The following is a 26,359-nucleotide window of genomic DNA, read 5'->3' as shown; positions in this document are numbered from 1 at the left end:
CTGCGCCACCAGGGAAGCCCTCAAGTCCAATTTTACGTGGAGTAATTGAAGACGTTTCCAACAGAGCTGACTGTAACCAAGGGCTAAGGGTTTTGGGTTCTTTCTCTTCTTTTCCAAAGTGGAAAGGCAAGCTCCTCCTTCACCAGACTCTGGATCTTTCCCTACAGTGGATGGCTGACATTTATATGGTGAGAAAAGAGAGAAAAAGAGCACTAAAGAGGCCTTGAGTGGGTGTTTCTGTAGAGCCCGTGCCCCATGTTACCCCCCATGTAGTTTGTCACCTGTCCGACAGCTTCTTGACTCTCACCTGGGTGGAGGCCCTGGTAGGCGGGTCCCCAGGAGGGAGCCCTCCATTCTGCTCACCTGGTCTGTCTCTCCCTTTGGGCATGGAGGGCAGGGCAGGGGTCCCGGTTGCCCAGCCTCTGTCCTGAACACACAAAGGCTGGGACTGGCCCAAGTCCTGTTCACAAATTCTTGAAGGTTCACTGCTCACATTCCAGCAGGGTCAGGAAACAGGAAGCCAAACAAAGGAAAGAAGTACAGAGGGAGAGACCTAAAGACACAGAAAAGATACTCTCTCAAATCTGGTCTAGTAATTGGCATTCAGCTAACTTCAGGTAGAGAGGACAATGGATACAGAGAAGACTGTTTAGATGAAATTTTTAATTCTAATGAAATATACAATCAAAAGAGCATATATGTTGCATATAATCAGCTTAAAGAATAATTATAAAAATAATGAGATACCCAGGTACTCACCACCCAGCTTAAGAAATAGAGCATTACCAGTATTTTTGAACCCCTTGTGGGGCAGAGGGGCAGTTTTCAGTTACCTGTGGCTAACTTAACCCACTGCCAGATGTCTGAATCCACCAGACATTTACATTTCAATATGTCAGATTATCACCTCTTTTGATATTCTCCAGGTAAGAGTTGGTTTTAGTGGCTTGAAAGATTCCCTACTTCTCCAAACCTATTCATTAACCTCTCTCTGACCCCTGTCACTATTAAGGGTTTCCCCCAATTTCTGTCTGCAAAAAACTGGGTTGATAACCCATATAGGGAGACCTATTTCCAAGAATAACATCCATTTAGCTACCCGATCCTTCCTAAGTTCTGTGATGTTGGAGCAAGGAACCCTTACAGACTTGAGGAAGCAGCAATACCCCCCTTGGCAGCATAGATGAGGGACTTGACATTTTAGGGCCTTTCAAGGAAGAGGGATGGAAGGGTAAGTGGCAAATACGATTTTCCTCTCATTAATATGCAGAATTGAGGCTTGCAACCAAGAATTCTCTTCTTTCTTGTCTGGCCTTTTCCAGAGGGATGTTGTAAATGGTTTCATCCGTTCTGCATGGGTGACCTTGGGAACTACAAGCTGGGTGTTTGGATGGTGCAGGTAGGTTAGGTCGTCTTCAGACAGGTGGCTGAGAGGCCATTCTGAGCAGCACTGATGTCTACCTGCCACTCAAGGCCAAGAAGCATCTTCCATTGCTCATCATTCAAAAGCAGTGATGATGTCACCCACACACATCACTTTATGAGTGTACCTGCCAATCCCTCATTTTCTAGGTGTCACCAGACATGGTTTCTAGGATTTTTAGGTACTCCTCACCCCATTCCTACACCCTTGACTGCTGGGCTGAATTTGGACCGACTTTTAGCTCTCTTACCTTTTGCTGCCTCTTCCATAGGACTTTGAGAATGATCTGGATGTGAGACCCAGATGGACCTAAATCTGTGTTCCTTGATCTTGTTTCGGAGTGACCCTCCCTCTCCCTGGTCTACTTCCCAGATTCCAAAGACCTTACACTACCAGGTGGAGCTTTTTGGTCCTGGACTCAGATGAACTTCTGGGCTTGGGACTTTTCTGGGGAGATCTTTTTGGGTTTGGCAGTATCATTGATGGGCAGGATCCAGGCAAAAGGATAAGAAGCTCCATCTTTGTTATTCCTCTCATCAAAATGTGTGCCATTGTGCAGAAGGCTAGTCCTGAGAGCCTCAGGGCTTGAGTGTGGGACCTTGTCCTGAGTCTACTACAGCTTACAGAGGACCTCAGAGCCATTAGTGATGACCGGAGGATAAAGTCATTAGTGAGTCAGGTAGAGGCTAAATTATCAGCTAAGAGCAGGTGATGTGAAATTTTTTATGAATATAGTTATGTGCATTTTTCTGGGGAAAGGTTCATTCATCAGATTTTCAAAGGCACTTGTGACTCAAAGTAGATTAAGAACCAGTGATCACTTCTGATTGCTGGTTTGCAATAAAATGAGAAAAATAAGGAGATACCATTGAGTTTTTCATAAACCTAAAAATTTTAAGAATGCCCTTTATTCTAGGATTATGTCCATTCTACTTTTTTTTAGCATTAATATATTCTTTCCTTTTATGGGATAATGATAATAGTGAATAGTAACTGTAGAAAACAGTTCTTTCTCAATAAAGTATGAAGTTGATAACACCCCAAATTACAATTTCTTTTTTTCTCCCTTCCCTTCCCTTCTCTTCCTTTCCCTTCAGAGCTGAGCTATGATTTTAACCCAAACCCACTTAGCTGGAAAGCTCCCGGCCCTGCAAACACAGCTTGAAGCCAGAGTTTTGCTTCTCAAGGTGTGGTCTGGCAGGATGGGTGTCACCTAGGGACGTGTGGAAGCATCTTGGTGCACCCCTGAGACCTATTCAAGCAAAATCTGGATTTAATAAGATTCTCAGGGGATACATATTCACATGAAACTTTGAGGAGCACTGGTTTAAATGACTTAAAAAAACCCCCAACTTGTCCCACATGTTAATAAACATCAAGTGTTTCCTGGCTTGATGGTTGAAGAAGAAAAGCATCACGCTAAGAATGACAGAGGGGTGTTCTGGTTGTGGAGAGCGGAGTCCCTGCTTACTGACTGCTTTGTAAATTTCCTATCCCCTTTTGCAGGCTTCCTTCCTTGAAAACAGAATCTGTCACAGAATGCACAACACCAGGAGTGAACCTAATGTCAGCTTTGGGCTGTGGTGACGAAGGGGTTCAGGGGTTGTTATTGATGTGACACCCGGGTGCAGACATCTGCAGTGGGGGACTGCGCGTGTATGGGGACGGGGGTACGTGGGAATTTTCTGTACTTTCCACTCAATTTTGCCCAAAACTGCTCTAAAGATATATGTTAAAAACAACAACTACAATTGACTATGTGAGCCCTGAACTTTGCCAAAGATGGGGCAGCCAGTAAGATAAAGCCTATTAAATTCTTTTTTTATCCATTTGGATAAAAGGTGCTTTTGAAAGAGAGGATTTTGTCAAGTGCCATGATCTCATCATCTGGCAACACCAGTGGGAGAGGATCCAAGGGAAACCCAGGGTGTTGACATGTGGGTGACTCAGGGCCCGCACCGCTGACGGTGAGCAGCCCGGGCTTGGAGTTGGTGGGAGGGGGCCGTGCGGACGGTAATGAGGCCTGGGGCTCTGGCCGTGGGCTCCCGCCCGCCCACAAGTGCCGGGCGCGGGCCTCGGCTCCTCTCCACTGTTCCGGGCTGCGTTTCCTCTTTGTTCTTCAATGGATGGTTGTGACCTGTGGTAGCTCTTTCAAGGGCTCTGCTAACACCAGGCAGCCCGGACCTTAGTTTATAGACATTCCAGCCCAGTTCCCATGCTGCGCCCTTACCGTCAATTCCTGGGGCAGTTAATATGCCTGAAACACGCCCTTTTATGAGTTTTGCTCAGTGTTTTGGTTTATTTAATAATATTACTAACATATGTATAAAACGTTTTATTCCTGTATCTCATTTGATTCTCACGACAGTGTCTGGTAAACGGAGGGGTGAATGATAGCATCAGGGTGGCTGGTGCTTGTCCTGCAGATAAAGAAGAAGCAGGCATCCAGCGAGGGAAACGACTACCCCAGCTGCATGCCGATGGGCGACGTGGGTGACGTGGGCGACGTGGGTGACGTGGGTGACGTGGGCGACGTGGGTGACGTGGGCGACGTGGACGACATGAACCACGGTTCCCAGGACTCTTCCTCTGGCCTCCCAAGGTTTCTGGTCTTCTAAGCCCTGGGGTCCCACTTATGCTGCTTAAATACTAACTAGGTCAGCAAAACAGGTGACGCTTTACTGGTTAGCCATCGAGGGAGAAAATTAACCCTGTGTGTGCTTGCATTTGCGGGATTTTTCCAAAGATAGAACTTTCAAAGAGATTTAGGATCAGGGTGGAAAACAATATAAACAAAGCAATTCTTTAAAAGCACTTTTTTTTTTTCATTTGTCTATGCTCTTGTTGCCAAGCGCTGAAATAAGCCTCATTTTTATCCACGGAGCTAAGTTTTAAGAAACAAACTACCCAGCAAAACAAGGCTGAGTGAAATGTTTAGGCGGGACTCAGGGATGCCAAGCTAAGGTCTCATCTGAACAGAGAGGAAACTGGGTGAAACCACGAGGCCCTCAGGGAAGCCCGATTATCAGGATTTGAGGCAAATGGTCCAGGTGGCTGTTTAGCGTCTTCGAATTTACAGCTTCCATTCCAAGCCAGTAACTCAGCTGGGCCCCCTGGTGACCCGTGTTCCACACCTCGGACCAGTTTTCCCGGAGGTGGCTTATTCATTAGCAAATGTGAGAAATTACTAATTAGCACCCCTCTACCGAATTAAAGCAGTGGAGGTTATAGGTGGGTGTTTAAAAAGAAGACCGACTCCTCCTCCTGTTGTCTTCCCTTCTGAGCTACTTGGATTAATACTGGAAGGATGCCTCCACTCATGAAACCACCATAGCATTCAAGACTTTTAAAACTGAAAAGATGGATGTAAAAAGAATGCTAAGAAAGTTTGAAAAAAATGAAAAAACTCATAACACTCCCATCCTAATGGGATTGTAGCATTTAGTCTTTGTCCACACGGGGCATTTGGTATTGTGGCAACCTCACTGTAACAGAACCATTTACTACTGTACTTTTCTCTCTTAATACGATATCGGACATATGCGTTTCCTTCATCATGATAATTTCCAGTGCCTGCGCCATATTTATCACGTCGACACTTTGAATGTACTAGCCAATTCCTTTGATGAACATTTTGATTCTAGATTTTCTGTTACTGAGCTGGTCAGCAGCATTTTGGTGTGTAGATTCTTTGTTTTCTTTCTTAAGGAAATACCGGCAGTGACAACTGAAAACAAGGCAGCTGGGCAGATGGCGACACTCTTCTGCTTCTGTCCGCACTGGAGGGAGATGCTCAATGCTTTCAAACCGTCTCACGAGGCTGCTCTTAGAAGTGCTTTTTCAGTCGCTCTAAAATACCTGTGCTAGGTTCCTGCTCATGCTTCTGCCTTCATTCTCTCCTACTCCCTCTCTCATTGTCGTTCCTCAACCCAAATCTGCCTCTTGGACTCCTTGCAAACATCCGTCTCCCCATCCCCGGAAGGGTCTCGTCTGCCTGATCATCTTTTCGCTCCTGGCTCCTTTCTGAAGATCTGTTCTCGGAGGGATGGCGAGGGTAGGGGAACAACATACATTTGAATTGTATCAGTCTCTGGATCTGATGTCTTAGCTCAGTATTATTTCCTATCCCACTTACATCACGAGCCCTCAAGGCAAGGGCCTTGCCTCTACATGCACCATGGAGGACAGAGAGCCCTGCTGGCACCTGGCCAGCAGGGAATGTTGTCGTTATAAGGTGTCAGTGGTCGGAAGATGTGCAGAAATGTTCAGCGAGGTTGGACCTGTGCTAGAAATGAATGGGGCTTCACAGGAAGGGGGCAGTTCTGAGCTGTCATCTGTGTTTTCAGAAAACGCGATGTCTGGGGCTTCTGCTACTGGGGGATATTGTCACTCGAGAAGGTGCTCGGATGGGGTGCTGGCCACTCAGATATAGATCCATGGAGCATGTTGAGTTCCGCCAAGTTGAATTCAGGGGAATGACAGGCAAATAGCTTTGGGATAATCCTTCAATGACATTGAACGGTGAGACTGGAACTCCTTGACAGTTTCTATATTTTAATACTTGAAGTTTCAGAACGGAGGGTGAACTTGAGAGAGGATTTTTGCAGGTATAAAAATCCCTCGTTGGATCAAGCCAGCGGGACCATCCATCCTCTGTTGACATCCATTCTCTGTTATCCTTTTTGACTTTATCCTAAGATATTAGTGATATATACTTAACCTTCCTAGATAATTTTAGCTAAGGTCTTTCATGAGGTGAACAGAAATTACATCAAGTAGGAGAGAAATCAAATCCCTATCTGGTAAGGGCCCTTCACTTCAGGTTTTACAACAACTTGGCTGAGTTGGATGCTTCTACAAAAGGGTTCTTTCTAATGCAGAATCTGTTTCTGTATTTGAAATGTGTTGGTGCTTATGAATTTGCTGTTATGTTTAATTAAGTTGCATTCTATTTACATATTGTTCTATAGCTCAACAAGCATTTTAATATACATTTTCTCTTTATTCTTATAACAACTCGTGAAGTAGATATAGGTCTGCTTCCACTTATAGAAGTGGGCAGCAGTGAGGCAGAAGAAGGTAAGGGATTCAGGCGCTCACTTGTTAAGTCAGAGTTTGAACGCAGTGTTGTGTATTTGTCTAGTGTGCTGTCTCTCTGACATGGAAAGTGAAGGTAACTTCTAGTGTAATCTCATCCTTTTTTGTCTTTGTGAGTATCCCATGATTTGCTCCCACTGTCTCTTCTTACAGTCTTTCTGTCTGTCTCATGGGTATCATTCTTGTGTTGTTAAAATACCAGAGACCCCATTGGACTTTGTATTGGTGAAATGGTCAATACAGGAGGCCCAGAAATGACAGCCTCGGGTATTTTTAGGAAACAGAATTGGAAGAGGGGAGGAAAGGAAAACCCGGTCAGCTAAAGAACCCATTATACACCACGTGAAGCCCACATGAGGCATTTAAACAGAAGTGTTCTGACGTGTGGGTTGAAGGAGAGTTGTCACTTCTAAGGTGTTTCTGGAATGCTATAACTGCTCCAGAAATGCTGCAGAGCTGCCGTGATAACGCTGATTTGATCTCCAGTAAACTGTGGCCCTACCAGGGGTGAACATTTTTGCCCTCTGCTAATAGAGAAGCATAAGTGTTTAAATTGCATTTTAATTGAATTACATAAATTGCTCATCTTGTCCTTAGGGTCTCTTGGTACATCCAATATCACTACTGTGTGACTTTGGGCAAGTGACTTCACCTCTCTGTGCCTCAGTTTCCTCATTTATGAAATGGCAGTAATATTAGTCTCTACCACATATGGTTATTAGGTGGATGGATTGTGTTTAAGTGAGTCCCCTAGTCAATAAGTGTTAACTATTATTCCTATTATAAAGGCTAACTTGTCCTCACACATATTATCAATGCTAGGTTTGCTCTTCCACTGGTAATGAGTACATTTCTTTTTTCATTTAAAAAAAATTGTGGTAACATATACATAACATAAAATTTACCATCTTAACCACTTTTTAGCATATGGATCTGCGGCATTAAGTACATTCACAATGGTGTGCAGAACAAGTTTTTTTTTTTTTTTTTTTTTTTTTTTTTTTTGCGATTTGCGGGCCTCTCACTGCTGTGGCCTCTCCCGTTGCGGAGCACAGGCTCCGGACGCGCAGGCTCAGCGGCCATGGCTCACGGGCCTAGCCGCTCCACGGCATGTGGGATCTTCCCAGACCGGGGCACGAACCCGTGTCCCCTGCATCGGCAGGCGGACTCTCAACCACTGCGCCACCAGGGAAGCCCCAGAACAAGTTATTTTAAGTGGGAAGTGGACCAGGGGAGGGATGGGTGTGGGTGCTGTATGTGCAGCATCCAGAGTGAGGGTCTTGGCCCCTCCTCTGCCTGCCTTTCCGAGCATAGTACAGCGCAGGCGCCAGCAGGGTGACCGGGCCCTGCACAGAGAGCTGGGTGACTGTTGTCTGGAAGTTCTGTGAGCCACTGAGAGGCTGAGCCTGACATTTACGTCATGTCACCTCTCCACTTTGTTTTTCTTCATTTCACTGGCTTCTTTTGCTCAATCACTTTTTGAACCTGGGAAGTGAAGGCCTGGGTTCAGATCCATTTTGCGGATATTATTTGTTTGAAAGTTTAGCAAATCAGTAGCAGAGAGAACCGTTTAGAAGATCTATGTTCCACGATCAGAGGTTCATGACTCTGGTCTTCCAGGGCGTCTGGATTAAGCCTGGAGTGGAACTCAGTGATTTTACTGCATTCCTTGAAATCGACCAGGCCAGAAGTTTAGAAGGTCAGTTTCTGAACATCATAAGGTTGTGGGAACAAGCAGACGTTAATAAAAATGGGAAGCCTATACGCCTATCTCTCAGACTATTTCTTCAAGTTGCTGGTGGCACCATCATCCCGTAGCTGGTGAGCATGAGAACAGCTGGAAAAGTGACTGATCTGATGCTTGGCACATGTGTCTGCAAATTCAGCCTCAGAGAGATGGTTTGAAATGCATTGATTCTTCCATGTATCCCTTCAACAAACATGTTCCGGGTATGTGCTAGAAATTGTAGTGGTCACTGGAGTTCTGCTTTTTAAAAGGATCTCGTCTCCCTCAGAGAGGGTTTATTGCAAGAGGTTTCTAAAATGTAACCTTTCAGGCAAATGCCTTTTATCCCCAGTGTTAACTTTGTTATTTAACTCTTCTGGACCTGTTTAGTTTACAGGTGTCAAACAGACACAAGCTTTTTAATACTACGTGAGAGATCCTAGGTTGGCAGACTGTTAAACATCAAAGAGCATCAGCTGTCTCCAAGGTGGCTGTTCTAGCAGTTTCTTAGAGCTCAGAAAGTGAACTATTGGCAAACTAAAGGGTCCAGGTGGGCACACCCAGGTGCAACCACCTAGGGGCTAGAGGTTTTAGTTTATTTTTTTCTAGATTTGTTGAGATATAATTGACATATAACATTGTGCATGTTTAAGGTGTACAATGTACTGATTTTATATGTGTGTATACACCTAAATGATTGCCACAATAAGGTTGGTTAACACATCCATCACCTTACGTAGTTACAATATTTTTTTTATGTTGAGAACTTTCAAAATCTACTCTCTTAGCAACTTTTAAGTATACAGCACAGTATTGTTAACTCTAATCACCGTGCTGTACATTACGTCCCCAGGACCTATTCATCTTATAACTGGAAGTTTGTCCCCTTTGACCATCTTCACCCATTTCCTCCATCTCCATCCCCTGCCCCTGGCAACCAACAACCTGTTCTTCCTTTCTATAAGTGTGGTTTCTAAGTTTTTAAAATTTATTATTATTAACTAAGCAAGGGCTTAGTTGTTCCGCGGCATGTGGGACATTCCCGGACCAGGGCTCAAACCTGTGTCTCCTGAATCGGCAGGCAGATTTTTAACCACTGCGCCACCAGGGAAGCCCAGATCCTCAGATTTTATTCAACGTTTTTTGTACCCTTTTACCAACCTCTCCCTATTTCCCTGAGTGTGGTTTTTTTAGATACCACAGATAAATGAGATCATACCGTTTTTTTCTTTCTCTGTCTTATTTCACTTAGCATAATGCCCTCAAGGTTCATCTGTGTAGTCGCAAATGGCAGGATTTTTCCTTTTTATGGCTGAGTAATATTCCATCTCATATATATCGTAAATAATGTTGCAATGAACATAGGGGTGCAGATACCTTTTGAGATGGTGATTTCACTTCCTTCCAATAAATACTCAGAAGTGGAATTATTGCCAGGTCATATGGTAGTTCTATTTTAAATTTCTTCAGGAACCTCCATACCGTTTTCACTGCACCAATTTACATTCTTACCAACAGTGTACAGGGGTTCCCTTTTCTCCACATCCTCACCAACACTTGTTATCTCTTTTCTTTTCGATATAAAGATTTTTATTTAGTCATCTATCCATCTGTCCATCCATCCATCTAGAAAGCATTGCATATGCTCACAGGCATTAGGAATTTTCATGAGCAGGGAATCATATGTAACATTTCCCCGTCGAGTCTGACTCTGGAAACCCAGGTATTCTGTGGAACAGAGTTTTAGAGACACTAAAAAGTAAAGTGTGCAATACTCTTGCATTTGCTTTAGTGTCTCTCCTATAAAATCTACTGACTAGGCTTTATATCTACCAGGGTATTTCTCAAAGAGTAAGATTTTTGGAAAGCGGCAGCTAGACTTTTTTATATCCTAAGATGCTGTGAAATCTCTTCTTCTCCCAGTGATCTGTGGTGCTCAACTTTCAGTTTGGATGAAGAGAATAGAGACATGGGTATCTGAGTGTGCCAGCCCTCCCCTCCTGCATTTTCTAGATAAACAAAACCTGCCACCTTTCTTTCATGAAGAGCCACCTGGCCTCTGGCCTCACACCTGGGATGTTTTATCTTGAAGTACCTGGTTGACCTGCCTTTCCACTCTCTGCCTCCTACTCCTAATTGGAATCCGGGGTGTTGTGAATGTGTGTTTGGGTAGAAGCAAGAATTATTCCACCACCTGGAGGTTCGGCAGGCACACCCCTGTGGTGTTTACATTTGTGTGAAGGTGCATAGGTCCTGGCTGGAAACTCATGTCTTGGGTTGGGTCTAACATGCTGGTGATGCCCAGGGAAATCCACCCCCCGATTTCCTGGGGTCCCCAGCTTCCACCCTCTCCCTGAAGTCACCTGTCTCATCCCACCATGGATAGGGTGGTGGGGATGTGGGGGAGAGGATGAGGAAGGATATCTCCCTTTACGTATTTAAGGGTCAAGGAGTCATAAATGTTTCCTTGGCTGAAGAACACTGCTTCCTGACATGCTGCTTGCCTTGCTATTAGGTTTCTTAGCAGGAAGACATAGGTTCTCCTTCCTTCCCATGAATATTCCAAGGTGTGGAGATGGTCACACTACAGAGATATGTAATAGAAAAGAAGATGAAATGGCTTCAAGTCCCTTCCTGCCTATCTGGAGGAAGTAGAAGAGTAGAACCTACGAACAAAAATAGTTGTTTCCCTAAGTTCATAAAAATTGCCTTCAAAAATACAAATAGCTCCATTGTCCTGTGTGATAACATGATGAGTGGCGTGTTTAAAGAGCCGCTTGGATGTAAGCTTTTAGTTTCATGCAAGTACATGTGTCAGTATCATCATTATCAAAATAAGACAATTTACGTGAAAGTGCTCTGTAAACAGTAAAAGAAGTATGTATAGGAAGTGATTCTTGTTGTTCTTGCCCTGTTACGAATGGCACCTATTAAAGCTCTGCTTTTTGTGGGGTGGCTTTTCTAAGGCTGGCTTTTAATGCTTAAACCATGTGAATACCCACCTGATGGATCTCTGGACGCTCCTAGGGTCAAAATATATCTCCTTGTTGTGTTACCTCAAATTCCCATCATTTGTCCTGCTTGTATGTCAGCTGCACAGGACAATATAGTAAGGTATGCTCATTTTAATGTAGCTTAAATGATAATATAGCAGAGAGCAGAGTTTTAAGGTGTTGGGGCAAAGGACAGATTTATTTTGAAATGGGAAGGTAGGGAGAGGAAGCAGATGACCTGAGGTTGGCAGTGCTCTAGGAAGTAGAAGTTGGAGAAGCAGCAAGCACAGAGCAAAGGGGAAGGAACAGTGAAAACCCTATTTGCTATTTGTGTTTTTTCCCTGTTCAGTTTCAGTGAATCTGACAAGATCCTTGCCATTTAGAAATTCATGATCATTGGGACAATGGAGATATAGATAAACATAGTGTAGACATTAACACATATCTATGTTAAATAAAGTATTTCCATTATTGTACGTGCAGTTAGTAGGGTGACGGGTGGTGGCGAATATTATGAAATTCATTTTCACGTAGGATGCCTGAAAATGTCCTTGACTCCCGGGGAGTCAGCAGGAAAAAGCAACCTCCAGGAGCCCTTGCAGCATGGGAGAAGTTCTAGATGCAGGATAGGGGAGTCCAGGCATAGGATGGGGTTGAAGAGAGGACTTGGACTCCCATAAGATTAACAGCTGATCTTTCAGCAGAGGCTCTGCAGGCCAGAAGGCAGTGGCAGGACATATTTAAAGTGATGAAAGGGAAGAACCTACAAACAAGATTTCTCTACCCAGCAAGGATCTCATTGAGATTCGACAAGGAAATTAAAACCTTTATAGACAAGCAAATGTTAAGAGAATTCAGCACCATCAAACATCTTTACAACAAATGCTAAAGGAACTTCTCTAGTCAGGAAACACAAAAGAAAGAAAAGACCTACAAAAACAAACCCCAAACAATTAAGAAAATGGTAATAGGAGCATACATATCAATAATTACCTTAAATGTAAATGGATTAAATGCTCCAACCAAAAGATATAGACTAGCTGAATGGAAACGAAAACAAGACCCATGTATATGCTATCTACAAGGGACCCACTTCAGACCTAGGGACACATACAGACTGAAAGTGTGGGAATGGAAAAAGATATTCCAAGCAAATGGAAATCAAAGGAAAGAAAGCTGGAGTAGCAATTCTCATATCAGACAAAATAGACTTTAAAATAAAGACTATTACAAGAGACAAAGAAGGACACTACATAATGATCAAGGGATCAATCCAAGAAGAAGATATAACAGTTGTAAATATTTATGCACCAAACATAGGAGCACCTCAATACATAAGGCAAATGCTAATAGCCACAAAAGGGGAAATTGACAGTCATAGTAGCGGACTTTAACACCCCACTTTCACCAATGGACAGATCATCCAAAATGAAAATAAATAAGGAAACACAAGCTTTAAATGACACATTAAATAAGATGGGCTTAATTGATATTTATAGGACATTCCATCCAAAAACAACAGAATACACTTTCTTCTCAAGTGCTCATGGAACATCCTCCATAATAGATCATATCTTGGGTCACAAATCAAGCCTTGGTAAATTTAAGAAAATTGAAATCATATCAAGTATCTTTTCCAACCACAATGCTATGAGATTATATCAATTACAGGAAAATAACTGTAAAAAATACAAACACATGGAGGCTAAACAATACACTACTAAATAACCAAGAGATCACTGAAGAAATCAATGAGGAAATAAAAAAATACCTAGAAACAAATGACAATGAAAACATGACAATGCAAAACCTATGGGATGCAGGAAAATTAGTTCTAAGAGAGAAGTTTATAGCAATATAATCCTACCTCAAGAAACAAGAAAAATCTCAAGTAAACAACCTAACCTTACACCTAAAGCAATTAGAGAAAGAACAAAAAAACCCCAAAGTTAGCAGAAGGAAAGCAAGCAAAAAGATCAATCAGAAATAAATGAAAAAGAAATGAAGGAAGCAATAGCAGAGATCAATAAAACTAAAAGCTGGTTCTTTGACAAGATAAACAAAATTGATAAACCATTAGCCACACTCATGAAGAAAAAAAAGGGAGAAGACTCAAATCAACAGAATTAGAAATGAAAAAGGAGAAGTAATAACCGACACTGCAGAAATATAAAGAATCATGAAAGATTACTACAAGCAACTCTATGCCTATAAAATGGAGAACCTGCAAGAAATGGACACATTCTTAGAAAAGCACAGCCTTCTGAGACTGAACCAGGAAGAAATAGAAAATATAAACAGACCAATCACAAACACTGAAACTGAAACTGTGATTAAACATCTTCCAACAAACAAAAGTGCAGGACCAGATGGCTACACAGGTGAATTCTATCAAACATTTAGAGAAGAGCTAACACCTATCCTTCTCAAACTCTTCCAAAATATAGGAGAGGGAGGAACACTCCCAAACTCATTCTATGAGGCCACCATCACTCTGATACCAAAACCAAAGATATCACAAAAAAGAAAACTACAGGCCAATATCACTGATGAGCATAGATGCAAAAATCCTCAACAAAATACTAGCAAACAGAATCCAGCAGCACATTAAAAGGATCATACACCATGATCAAGTGGGGTTTATCCCAGGAATGCAAGGATTCTTCAATATATGCAAATCAATCAATGTGATACACCATATTAACAAATGGAAGGATAAAAGCCATATGATCATCTCAATAGATGCAGAAAAACTTTTGACAAAATTCAACACCCATTTATGATAAAAACTCTCCAGAAAGTGGGCATAGAGGGAACCTACTTCAACATAATAAAGGCCATATACAACAAACCCACAGCCAAAATCATTCTCAATGGTGAAAAACTGAAAACATTTCCTCTAAGATCAGGAACAAGACAAGGATATCCACTCTTACCACTATTATTCAACATAGTTTTGGAACTTTTAGCCACAGCAATCAGAGAAGAAAAAGAAATCAAAGGAATCCAAATTGGAAAAGAAGTAAAACTGTCACTGTTTGCAGATGACATGATACTATACATAGAGAATCCTAAAGATGCTACCAGAAAACTAGAGCTAATCAATGAATTTGGTATAGTAGCAGGATACAAAATTAATGCACAGAAATCTCTGGCATTCCTATACACTAACAATGAAAAATCTGAAAGAGAAATTAAGAAAACACTCCCATTTACCATTGCAACAAAAAGAAAAAAATACTTAGGAATAAACCTACCTAAGGAGACAAAGACCTGTATGCAGAAAACTATAAGACACTGATGAAAGAAATTAAAGATGATACAAACAGATGGAGAGATATACCATGTTCTTGGATTGGAAGAATCAACATTGTGAAAATAACTATGCTACACAAAGCAATCTACAGATATATTGCAATCCCTAGCAAACTATCAATGGCATTTTTCTCAGAACTAGAACAAAAAATTGCACAATTTGTATGGAAACACAAAAGACCCCGAATAGCCAAAGCAATCTTGAGAAAGAAAAATGGAGCTGGGCGAATCAAGCTCCCTGACTTCATACTATACTACAAAGTTACAGTAATCAAGACAGTATGGTATTGGCACAAAAATAGAAATATAGATCAATGGAACAGGATAGAAAGCCCAGAGATAAACCCACGCACATATCGTCACCTTATCTTTGGTAAAGGAGGCAAGAATATACAGTGGAGAAAAGACAGCCTCTTCAATAAGTGGTGCTGGGAAAACTGGACAGCTACATGTTAAAGAATGAAAGTAGAACACTCCCTAACACCATACGCAAAAATAAACTCAAAATGGATTAAAGACCTAAATGTAAGGCCAGACACTATAAAACTCTTAGAGGAAAACATAGGAAGAACACTCTTTGACATAAATCACAGCAAGATCCTTTTTGACCCACCTCCTAGGGAAATGGAAATAAAAACAAAAATAAACAAATGGGACCTAATGAAACTTAAAAGCTTTTGCACAGCAAAGGAAAGCATAAACAAGATGAAAAGACAACCCTCAGAATGGGAGAAAATATTTGCAAACGAAGCAACTGACAAAGGATTAATCTCCAAAATATACAAGCAGCTCATGCAGCTCAATATCAAAAAAAAACCAAACAACCCAATCCAAAAATGAGCAGAAGACCTAAATAGACATTTCTCCCAAGAAGATATACAGATTGCCAGTAAACACATGAAAGGATGCTCAACATCACTAATCATTAGAGAAATGCAAATCAAAACTACAATGAGGTATCACTTCATACTGGTCAGAATGGCCATCATCAAAAAATCTACAAACAATAAATGCTGGAGAGGGTGTGGAGAAAAGCGAACCCTCATACACTGTTGGTGGGAATGTAAATTGATACAGCTACTATGGAGAACAGTATGGAGATTCCTTAAAAAATTAAAAATAGAACTACCATATGACCCAGCAATCTCATTACTGGGCATATACACTTAGAAAACCATAATTCAAAAGGAGCCATGTACCACAATGTTCACTGCAGCACTATTTACAATAGCCAGGACAGGGAAGGAACCTAAGTGTCCATTGACAGATGAATGGATAAAGAAGGTGTGGCACATATATATAATGGAACATTACTCAGACATAAAAAGAAATGAAATTGAGTTATTCGTAGTCAGGTGGATGGACCTAGAGACTGTCATACAGAGTGAAGTAAGTCAGAAAGAGAAAAACAAATACCGTATGCTAACACATATTTATGGAATCTAAAAAAAAAAAAAAAGTGGTTCTGATGAACCTAGGGGCAGGACAGGAATAAAGACGCAGATGTAGAGAATGGACTTGAGGACACGGGGAGGGGGAAGGGTAAGCTGGGACAAAGTGAGAGAGTGGCATGGACATATATACACTACCAAATGTAAAATAGATAGCTAGTGGGAAACAGCTGCATAGCACAGGGAGGGCAGTTCAGTACTTTGTGACCACCTAGAGGGGTGGGATAGGGAAGGTGGGAGAGAGATGCAAGAGCGAGGGGATATGAGGATATATGTATACATATATCTGATTCACTTTTATATATTATAAAGCAGAAACTAACACAACAATGTAAAGCAATTATGCTCCAAAAAAGATGTTAAATTTAAAAAAATTTTTAAAAAGAGAGGACTTGGAGCTTGGAATAGAAATTTGCAGGTTGATCACTGAAATATGCAGGAAATATAACATAAATTACCAAGACACTGTCCTGGGTTAACACACAAGGGTTTCAATGTGTTGTCAGAAATCCTGATAAATGTATCTTCTTTCCCTAAACTCAGCACAAATGCCAGGTCCTTTAGTGCATATAGAGTCTTACTGAAGGCCTCCAGAAAATGTGTGTGGCTTCTGAGCAGACTTTCTGTGCAAGTGAAAATGTATTTGCTGAAATGTACGCCATCAAGTCACAGCTGATCCTTGGAATATGGACTGTACATGCTGCTGTGTGCTGTGATTTTGGCAAAGGCTCTGGGTCCTTCTGGATATTTTGCTTGCTGAATGGTTCCTGAAAAAAACAGTCTAAGCACTGTGGGATAGGAGCTGCCACTTACTGGCTGATTGCTTGACTAAGCTAGTTTTTATTTCTCTTTTGACCTTGGAGAAATCTTAGCTGAATTTACTTTGAAAGGGTTATTTCTTTGAAGTTCATTAAAATATGTTCATTAAAAGCTATGTTTCCATATTCAACAACACGTTTAGTCAAAACCACTGAGATTCTGCAGCTTTGCGACTTTGGCCAGATCCTGCCTATGTGGAAGTTGATTCTTAGAAATATGGAGGATGTGACAGAGAAGAAGGTTCAAATTCCCTGAGGCTCAGAGTTGTAATTTATAATCATGACTTCCAAATGGTTAAAATTTCAGAATATCCAAAGCCATTATTTTCATTAACTAATAATTGTTTATTGATGGATATATCTGAGCTCAAATTAATACTTCAGGGTGAAGGTACAAAAACCAAGGGTCCTTGCTTCAAGGATCTTATCAAAAACCCAGTCCCTTGTTGAATACTCAAACTCCTGCCATGTATGTAGTGGTGTCCCAAGTACTGTGGGAAATACAAAAGCAGTCTAGGGCTTCCCTGGTGGCACAGTGGTTAAGAATCTGCCTGCCAATGCAAGGGACACGGGTTTGAGCCCTGGTCCGGGAAGATCCCACATGCCACGGAGCAACTAGGCCAGTGCACCACAACTGCTGAGCCTGTGCTCTAGAGCCCACGTGCCACAACTACTGAAGCCCGAGCACCTAGAGCGTGTGCTCTGCAACAAGAGAAGCTACTGCCATGAGAAGCCCATGCACCGCAACTAAGAGTAGACCCTGCTCGCCGCAACTAGAAAAAGCCCACGTGCAGCAATGAAGACCCAACGCAGCCAAAAACAAAAAATAAATAACATAAATTAAAAAAAAAAAAAACAATCTAAGCCTGTGTCCTTCCAGAATTTGTGGTCTATTTGGATATTAAGATCAGTACTTGGGAAACAATGGGGCCTCTCTAAGGATGCTTTTGACTGTGAGAAATAAAAACCTCAGCTGAAACTGGCTTAACCAAGTAGATGGTCATATAATAGCCCATCAGAGGTAGGACTGGTTTTAGGCTAGAGGGCCAGAGTCTCAAAAACTTTAAGACCCAGGTTTTTCCAGTCATTTCCCTCTGCCAACCCCAAAGCTGTTTCATCTTGGGGTGTAGGCTGGCAGCGAGTAGCAGTCAGGGTTAAGGCTCCTTCTTCGTGTCCAGTAGGGGAGAGCTGGCAACTCATAGCTCTCTCAGAAGATCAAGGAAATTCCTTTCCTAGAAAGAAAAGGGGTCAAATGGATACTGGGTTGACCAGTAAGTATGTTCACTACAGGATACAAGCAATATGTTAAGATGCAATGGGGCCATTTTTTTGCTGTCTATAACCACAGCTGCCATCTAATGATACTGGGTGTTATTAGATGGACACCATCTTGCCATCTTTGGAAATGAGCCAGGTTTGGAATATGAGGTGGTGGGCGCTGACCAGCTCTACACTGTGGAAGTAAGAAGAATTTGAAGTTGGGGGGGTCAGAAGAGGAAAAATCCAACAGAGAAAGGGGAGCCAGCAGGTCAGGCCTTCCTGAGGTAGGGGCAGAGACAGAAATGCTTGGGGTGGCGGAGGGGGAACAGCAGGTGAGGAGGTTGCAGAAAATATTTAATAAAGATTTTTAAATTTGCTGCAGGCACATGCAATGGAAACTCTTCCTCCTGAGAAACCCCATGAGCCCTTCTCTTAGATCAGGGGTCCCCCACCCACAGGCCACGGACTGGTATGCGTCCGTGGCCTGTTAGGAACTGGGCCGCACAGCAGGAGGTGAGGGGTAGGCCAGCGAAGGTTCATCTGTATTTACAGCAGCTCCCCATGGCTTGCGTTACGGCCTGAGCTCCGCCTCCTGTCAGATCATCGGCAGCACTGGATTCTCATAGGAGCGCGAACCCTACAGTGAACTGCGCATGCGAGGGATCTAGGTTGCGCGCTCCTTACGAGACTCTAATGCCCGATGGTCTGAGGTGGAGCTGAGGCGGTGATGCTAGCGCTGAAGAGTGGCTGCAAATACAGATTATCATTAGCAGACAGATCTGACTGCACAGAGACCATAATAAATCAATTGCTTGCAGACTCACATCAAAACGCCATCAGTGAGTGGGAAGTGAAAACAAGCTCAGGGCTCCCACTGATTCTGCATTATGGTGAGTTGTATAATTATTTCATTATATATTACAATGTAGTAATAATAGAAATAAAGTGCACAGTAAATGTGATGTGCTTGAATCATCCCGAAACCATTCCCCCCCAACCCCTAGCCCCGCCAGTCTGTGGAAAAATTATCTTCCACAAAACCGGTCCCTGGTGCCAAAAAAGGTTGGGGATCACTGTCTTAGATGCTGTGTAAAGTTCGCATTACTCTGCAATCTTTTTGTGTTAGCACTGGAGTTCAGGCATATCCTGCAGTTACGCTCTTACACTCCAGTTGGCCTATTTGTTATTTCTTTGGGTCATTTTTCCCTCCCAAACAGTCTTTTGCAGCAGGGAGGCTTGGAGAGACCGAGACACTGTCCGTCCAACCGGGACCCCAACCTCTCAGCTCCTCTCCTCAGTGGCTGAGGGGATGCCCGGGAAAGGGTACCGTCAACCAGCAGAGATTGGCTCTGATGTCCCTCAGATGCACCTGATGATGCTTCTAATGATGGTTATGATTACTTCTCAGTGTAGAAGGGGCACAGATGTTCCTTGGGCTGGCTGAGATCACGTGGACACTACAACATATAAATACACAGAGAATCATCTTTCTTTCTCTTCCTCCCTCCCTCCCTCTCTCCCTCCCTTCCTTCCTTCCTTCCTTCCTTCCTTGCCATGCCTTGAGGCTTGTGGGATCCTAGTTCCCCGACCAGGGATTGAACCCGTGCCCCCTGCAGTAGAAGCACAGAGCCCTAACCATTGGACCACCAGGGAATACCCCGAGAATCTTCTTTCTCTTCTTGGTTTCACAGGGGCAGTGACATGACATGTTTTCCCTTATTTACTCCTTACAGCAGTGTAATGTGGTAGGTACTATCATGATCTCCATTTTACAGATGAAAAATTGAGGCTCAGAGATATTCAGGCCATATAGCTATAGTTGGGGTGAATTCCAGATTCACTCAGAGCCTGTGGTCCTAACCAACATACTGCCCTGCCTGCTGCTTTTCAGGCCTGGCATCTGTTTCCAACTCCCAGGCCAGTGTTCCTGCTATAATCACAGTAGGGAGTTTGGGCCTCAGATGCCTCATCTGTAAGACAAGGGAATTGTGCTAAATAAGCCTCCTTGCAGCTGTAATATCTGATGAATCCATAATGTGGGTGAGCTTGGGGCCCTGTGTTTATAAATCAAGTTCCAAGACTGAGGTGAAATTTTACCTTTTTAATAGCAGTGTTTTAAGTGTTAAGTCCATTTCATCCACATTCAAAAAATTTTGAACACCTCCTAAACGTCAGGCACTTTTCTAGTACTTCCCCAGGCAGAAAAAACCCCTCAGTCCATTCTGCGTAACTTGCTTTTTAAAGCAAGTTTGGATCTGGATCTGGATCTGTAGATCCAGATCAAAGAGAGTGCTCTATTATTTATTTATTTAAATGTCCATTTCGTATTTATTTATTTATTTTTGGCTGCGTTGGGTCTTCATTGCTGTGCGTGGACTTTCTCTAGTTGCGGCGAGCGGGGGCTACTCTTTATTGCGGTGCGTGGGCTTCTCATTGCGGTGGCTTCCCTTTGTTGCAGAGCAGGGGCTCTAGGCGCATGGACTTCAGTAGTTGTGGCATGTGGGCTCAGTAGTTGCGACCAGTGGGCTCTAGAGCACAGGGTCAGTAGTTGTGGCGCACGGGCTTAGCTGTTCCACGGAATGTGGGATCTTCCCGAACCAGGGCTCGAACCCAAGTCTCCTGCATTGGCAGGCGGATTCTTAACCACTGCGCCACCAGGGAAGTCTGGAGAGTGCTCTGTTATTACATAGGTTTATTGTTGACAGTTTCTCACTCACATTATCTTCTTTATGTTGTGGAATTACATGGTAGAATCTAAACCTCTGAATAACCGGCTCCCTCCATACTTATGTGACGTAATCCAATGTACTTTAGGTAACATATTTTGGGTTCAAAGAAGCCTTAATGAGTATGGAATCTGCATGAATTCAAATTGTTCTCTGCTCTATTTCTTCCAGCTTGACACCAGGGCAGCTTTATGCTGGCCACAAAATCTACCTCGTTTCTGAAATGGGGGCTATCTCAGTAACCAACAGGGTGCATATGTTCTTGCATCTTTCTTTTGTTTAACCCAAATATTGACACATTCTCTCTTAAACATTGACGATGCTTGGGAAAGAGCCAAACAGTATTACTTAAATTCCTTAAATCAATGATTAAAGATTTTTAATCTTGTCTTTCAAACAGTAAGAATGGCTGACAAGCCTAGTGTAGATATGAGTTGTACAGTAACTAAAAACATCTTTCCAACAAAATCCAAGTTAATTCTTGCTTGATGTCAATTCACAATCCATCTCAGCTTAATCCCTTTTGTTACTTAACACAGGACTTATACTGAAAAAAATATATATCCTGAAGTCAGCTATTTATTATTTTTACCTGATAGAGAGTCATAGGAATTTAGAACTGGAAAAGACTTAGGAAACCTATGGTTTATCTCGGACCTAAACACTGGAGGTCCAAAGCGATCAAATAACTTCCCTGAAATTTCAGAGATATTTAGTGACGACCCAGGAATGGAAGCCAGTTTTCCTGACCGACATCAGTGATTCATGGCAATGCCCACTCCCAGCCATGACCTCAACACTCCCTCTGAAGAAAGAAGTCTCAGACTCACCTTGAGCTGGGAACTCATACAGGTGAGGCTGACCAGCAGAAGCTGCAGCTGTCCTCCTGGGTGGCCTGTTAAGAAAAGAGCAACATTTCTTTTTCTAAAACCCATTCGTTCTAGAGTAGGGGCTGATAGTTTATTTCAAAAGTGTTTATCATAGCCATTATCACCATTATTATATTTTGCATTTTATAGGATTAACATTTTCCCATACTTTCACATGCCCTCTTATCCTCATTGTACCTTCGAGTGGCAGGTGCTAGTGTTCCCATATTGCTGGTGAGGCTTGGGGCTGAGTATGTCATTTGCTGGAGGTCACATAACCAGTAGGTATGAGTAGGTAGTAGGTACAAGCTCTCTCTAGAGCCCAGGTCTTTTCATTCCTCTCCTTTGTCCATTCACTTATATTAAACCTTCTGTTACTGAGATGAGAAATCCTTGTGTAACTCTGAGGGAGGAATTTAAATCTTTGATTTATGTTAAAAACATCTTGGATTATTTGATCCCTGCTAAGTCACTCTCTTTGGCTTCTGACTTGTGCAAAATCCTCACTAAAAGGCTAGTTCACGCCTGGGTTTCTGTTTGGAAGGTTATTGTTCCAGGTGTCTGCTCTGTGGCCCTGGACTCAACTGCACTGCGTTTCCACTTAGGGAAGACCCCAGACCAAGCTGGCTATGGTCCTTTAGTTCCCAGAAGACAACACCGGAGGCACCTGTCTCATCTTTTCTCACGTGAGCTTTCCAAATCCTGAAATCTGTGGCTTTCTGGAAGTTTCTGTTAAGATCTCAGGGGCTTATTCTAATGGTTACAAAGGGCTGGTTGGGTCAGTTTCCTTAGGGCATGACCTTTCTCTCTGGGAGAATTCTGCACCTACAAATCATGGATGGAACAAGGAAGTATTTTTATTCGTGTGTCCTGCATTCCCTTTTTTCTTTTGAGTAGTCTCCCGAAGGCCTCAGGATTACCCCTCTCTCCCACTCCTCGCCTCAAATGTAAACAAATCATAAATTCTGCAGTAAAGCAGTGCAAAGGTTTTAAAGACTGTGTTTACAACCTGGCTTGATCTTCTAAAAACCGAACTTTACCCAAGATAGAGAAAAATCCAAGGAAGAAAGAAAAGAGAGAAAGAGCTTGCATCGCCTAAATCTCTCTTTTCACCTCACTGTCCTCCAGTCCTGGAGAAACGCATTCCTGGTACTCAGAGCTCAGCATTCTCACCTACCGACATCTGCCATCCAAGTTAATGGCAGGTGGGTGTTGGTACTGCCCACAAAACCTGTTCCTGGTGATTAATGATCAGTTAGTTACATGTTTCAGATCTACAGGATGGGTTCTGTGGATAGGAGAGAATGTTCTGAGCTTCAAACTTTTTTGTTCTTTCAAGAAGGCTGGCCATGGACTCAAAGGCACCCAGAGCCGTGGATGCAGGGTGGCCCTCTGAGATGGCCCTGCCTTTGGGCCCACTTGCCAAAACCTCCAAAAGGTTGCCTTTCGTGCTTCCATTCTTGCAGAAAAGCTCATCAGAGAGACAAGCAAGTCAAGGCTATTAGCAGTCCCTGGAAAGAATGGAGGGCTGAACCTGGGAATCTGGGGGTGGCTCAGTCATTTAGACTCTTTGGGGAGGTGTCATCGATTTTAAAATATTGAGCGGGTTCCCCATGACCACTTTAATCATCTACCTTGGCAAGAGGATCTGAAATAACATTTACCTTTCTGGTTGTTTTCAATTAGCAGCAAGCAATGAGCGCCGGGTCTGCTGACCTTGCCCCCTCCCCAGACTTCTTCCCCATTAATCCCGCCGGCCCATCCGTGAGGTCACTCCTACGGTCCTTCACCACCAGGGCTACACAGCCGTGATTAGTTAGTTACATGCCTTCTTTGGGCTGTATTTGCCTTTATTTCTCACGTGCACTGGCTTTCTCTCCTGCTTGTGAGTGTAAGAATCTCAGGATAGACAGAGAAGCACCTAATAGCACAGTGAAGGCAGAGTGACTGACTCTGCCTGGTCATTGGTTGGGAGCTGAATCTAAAAGTCTCTACAATTCAGCTGGCGAGACAGGGCTCTGCTGGCATGAGAGTCGACTATGTCCCAGTGGCTGAGCCACCAAAGGTGGATTTGCCACCCGTCATTGTCTCCATCAGTCCCTGCTAAAGTTACCCAGCAATGAAAATAGTCATCCTCATAATTTCTTTGGATCTGGACAACGTTATTTTTGAATTCTGTATATAATTATAAAGGAACATTGTTATTTTTATTAAACTTGCCTCAAAGATATGCTTGCTATAAAAAACACTTCTTCAAGACACATTCCTGAATTTTCTCCTTTTAACCTCATGCTCTACTGTATAGAAATTCTGGACCCACCGCTGGCTACCTCCGTGGGTTACAAAGATGGAGTTTGAGGGGCTCACAGTAAAAGAAAACCGGTGAGTCAATATTGGCCAATACGGAAACCCTATCACAAGGCCAGCAAATGTCAGAAACAGACGTTTTATTTGAGATGTCATACATTTCAGGGCGTAGTAGAAGGAGTGTGACTGACGGGTACTTGTTTCAGAAGGGGAAGGAGGTAATTTTGCTGCACACATCCTGCCAAGCACAGGGTAGATAAATAACATTCAGCAAGTTAGAATTTGTTTAAACAGTGGGCGTCTCACTGGGTGTCAGAATCATAAAGGTGCCTCAAGTTCCTTTCATCCCATCTTCTGCATATAATAATCCTGATCCCTAATTGCAACAGTTTTTTGGATTGCCTAATAAAGCAAACTGTCCTTTAAACACAAACTGTTAAGTGACAGACTCGGATGAAAGTTAAGCTTTCAGGAATCCAAACCTCGATGATGCGTGGTGTCAATCCAAAATAATAGTGAGTCCTCAGTGAGAACTTTGCTTCAACAACTGACCCCATGTGGTCTGATGCCCCCCAATCTGCATAACAACCTGTGAGATAGATGTGATCATCCCCATTATACACATGAGAAGACTGAGGCTCAGAAGGTAGATAATGTGCCCAGGAGCAGAGCTGTAAGTGCTGCAGCAGCATCTGCATCCAGGTCCATCTGACAACAAAGCTCCTGCTTGTCGTACTTCACAATATTAATACATAGAATTGGGTTTGGCATGCAAGGGAGCCCGTTGGAATTATATTTCAGATATTTTCCAAACCATTTATTTTATTTTATTTTTTCCTTTCCCATTTGGCTTTTAGGAAATTTTTTAAAAATTGAAGTACAGTTGATTTATAATATTGTGTTAGTTTCTGGTGTATGGTAAAGTGATTCGGAATATATATCTATATTCTTTTTTTAAAAATTCCTTTCCATAGTAGTTTCTTACAAAATAGTGAATATAGTTCCCTGTGCTATCCAGTAAATCCTTGCTGTTTCTCTATTTTATATGTGGTAGTGTGCATCTGTTAATCCCATACTCCCAATTTATCTCTCTTCCCACCCCGCCCCCCTTCCCCTTTGGTAACATAAGTTTGTTTTTTATGTATGTGAGTCTGTTTCTGTTTTGTAAATATGATGTCACTTCTTTCACTTGTACTATTTTTTAGATTCCACATGTAAGTGATATCATATAATAGTTGTCTTTCTATGCCTGACTTACTTCACGTAGTATGATAATCTCTAGGTCCATCCATGTTGCTGTAAATGGCAAAATTTCATATTTTTTTATGGCTGAGTTGTAGTCCATTGTATATATGTGCCACATCTTCTTTATCCATTCATCTGTTGATGGACACTTAGGGTGCTTCCATGTCTTGGCTATTGTAAACAGTGCAGCTGTGAACATTGAGGGTGCACGTATCATTTTGAATTATAGTTTTCTCTGAATATATGCCCAGGAATGGAATTGCTGGATCATATGGCAACTCTATTTTCAGTTTTTTCAGGAACCTCCATACTGTTCTCCATAGTGGCTACACCAATTTACATTCCCACCGACAGTGTAGGAAGGTTCCTTTCCTCCACACCCTCTCCAGCATTTATTATTTGTGGACAAGTCATTTATTTTAAAAGGGACAAGGGGGAGAAGGTCAAATATGGCTTTATTGCTTTCTTCTCTTCACCTCCCATTTCATTGTTTTTTTTTTTTTTCTTCATTCCAGTTCCTCTCTTGGTCACCTTAAGTCCTGCCTAGATCCTATATTTTAAAAATAATTTATTTTTAAATAATTTTAAGCTTATAGAAGTTGTAAGAACAGTACAAAGAGACTTTGTATCTTTTTCACCCAGATTCCCCAGTTATTAATATTTTATATGTGCAAGCCCTTTCTCTTGCCTTCTGTCTCTCCATATATATAGTTTAATTACACATAATATACATAGATAAATAATTAATATGTAGTCTTTTTCTGAGCCACTTAAGAATAACCTGCAGTCATGCTACTCCATCACCCCTCATTATTCCACTGTGTATTTCCCCAAAGCATGGACACCCCTACACGACCAGCATACAGCCATCCAAGTCACTGTCATGTGTTTTCACTTCGTCCACAGACTCCATTCTCATTTTGCCAACTGTCCCAATGATGTCACTAATTTCTTTCTTGTCCTGCAGACAATTCAGGGTCCTGTGTTGTGTTTAGTGGTCAAGTGTCTCCAGTGTCTTTTGATCTGGAATGGCTCTTTGGTCTTTCCCTCTCTTTCAGGACCTTGAGTGGAATGAGGACTGGCCTCTTGTTCTGTAGGGTGGGCCACCCCTTGGTCTGTCTGATACCTC

At 42.4% G+C, this 26,359-nt stretch overlaps 1 long non-coding RNA gene across 1 annotated transcript in view; it reads right to left on the bottom strand.

The window, feature by feature from the left end:
* The window catches only part of LOC136792688 (uncharacterized), a 62,335-nt gene that overhangs the window by 12,710 nt on the left and 23,266 nt on the right, over nucleotides 1–26,359 (bottom strand). The window contains exons 2-3 of the long non-coding RNA XR_010836843.1: nucleotides 21,640–21,704; nucleotides 364–553 (exon numbers count right to left, since the gene is read on the bottom strand). This is a non-coding gene — a long non-coding RNA (uncharacterized lncRNA). The remainder of the gene's footprint in view (nucleotides 1–363; nucleotides 554–21,639; nucleotides 21,705–26,359) is intronic.

The sequence above is a fragment of the Kogia breviceps genome, chromosome 15 (assembly GCF_026419965.1).
Source record: "Kogia breviceps isolate mKogBre1 chromosome 15, mKogBre1 haplotype 1, whole genome shotgun sequence".
Classification (NCBI taxonomy): Eukaryota; Metazoa; Chordata; class Mammalia; order Artiodactyla; family Physeteridae; genus Kogia; species Kogia breviceps.
This window is presented reverse-complemented; position numbering and strand designations above follow the sequence as displayed.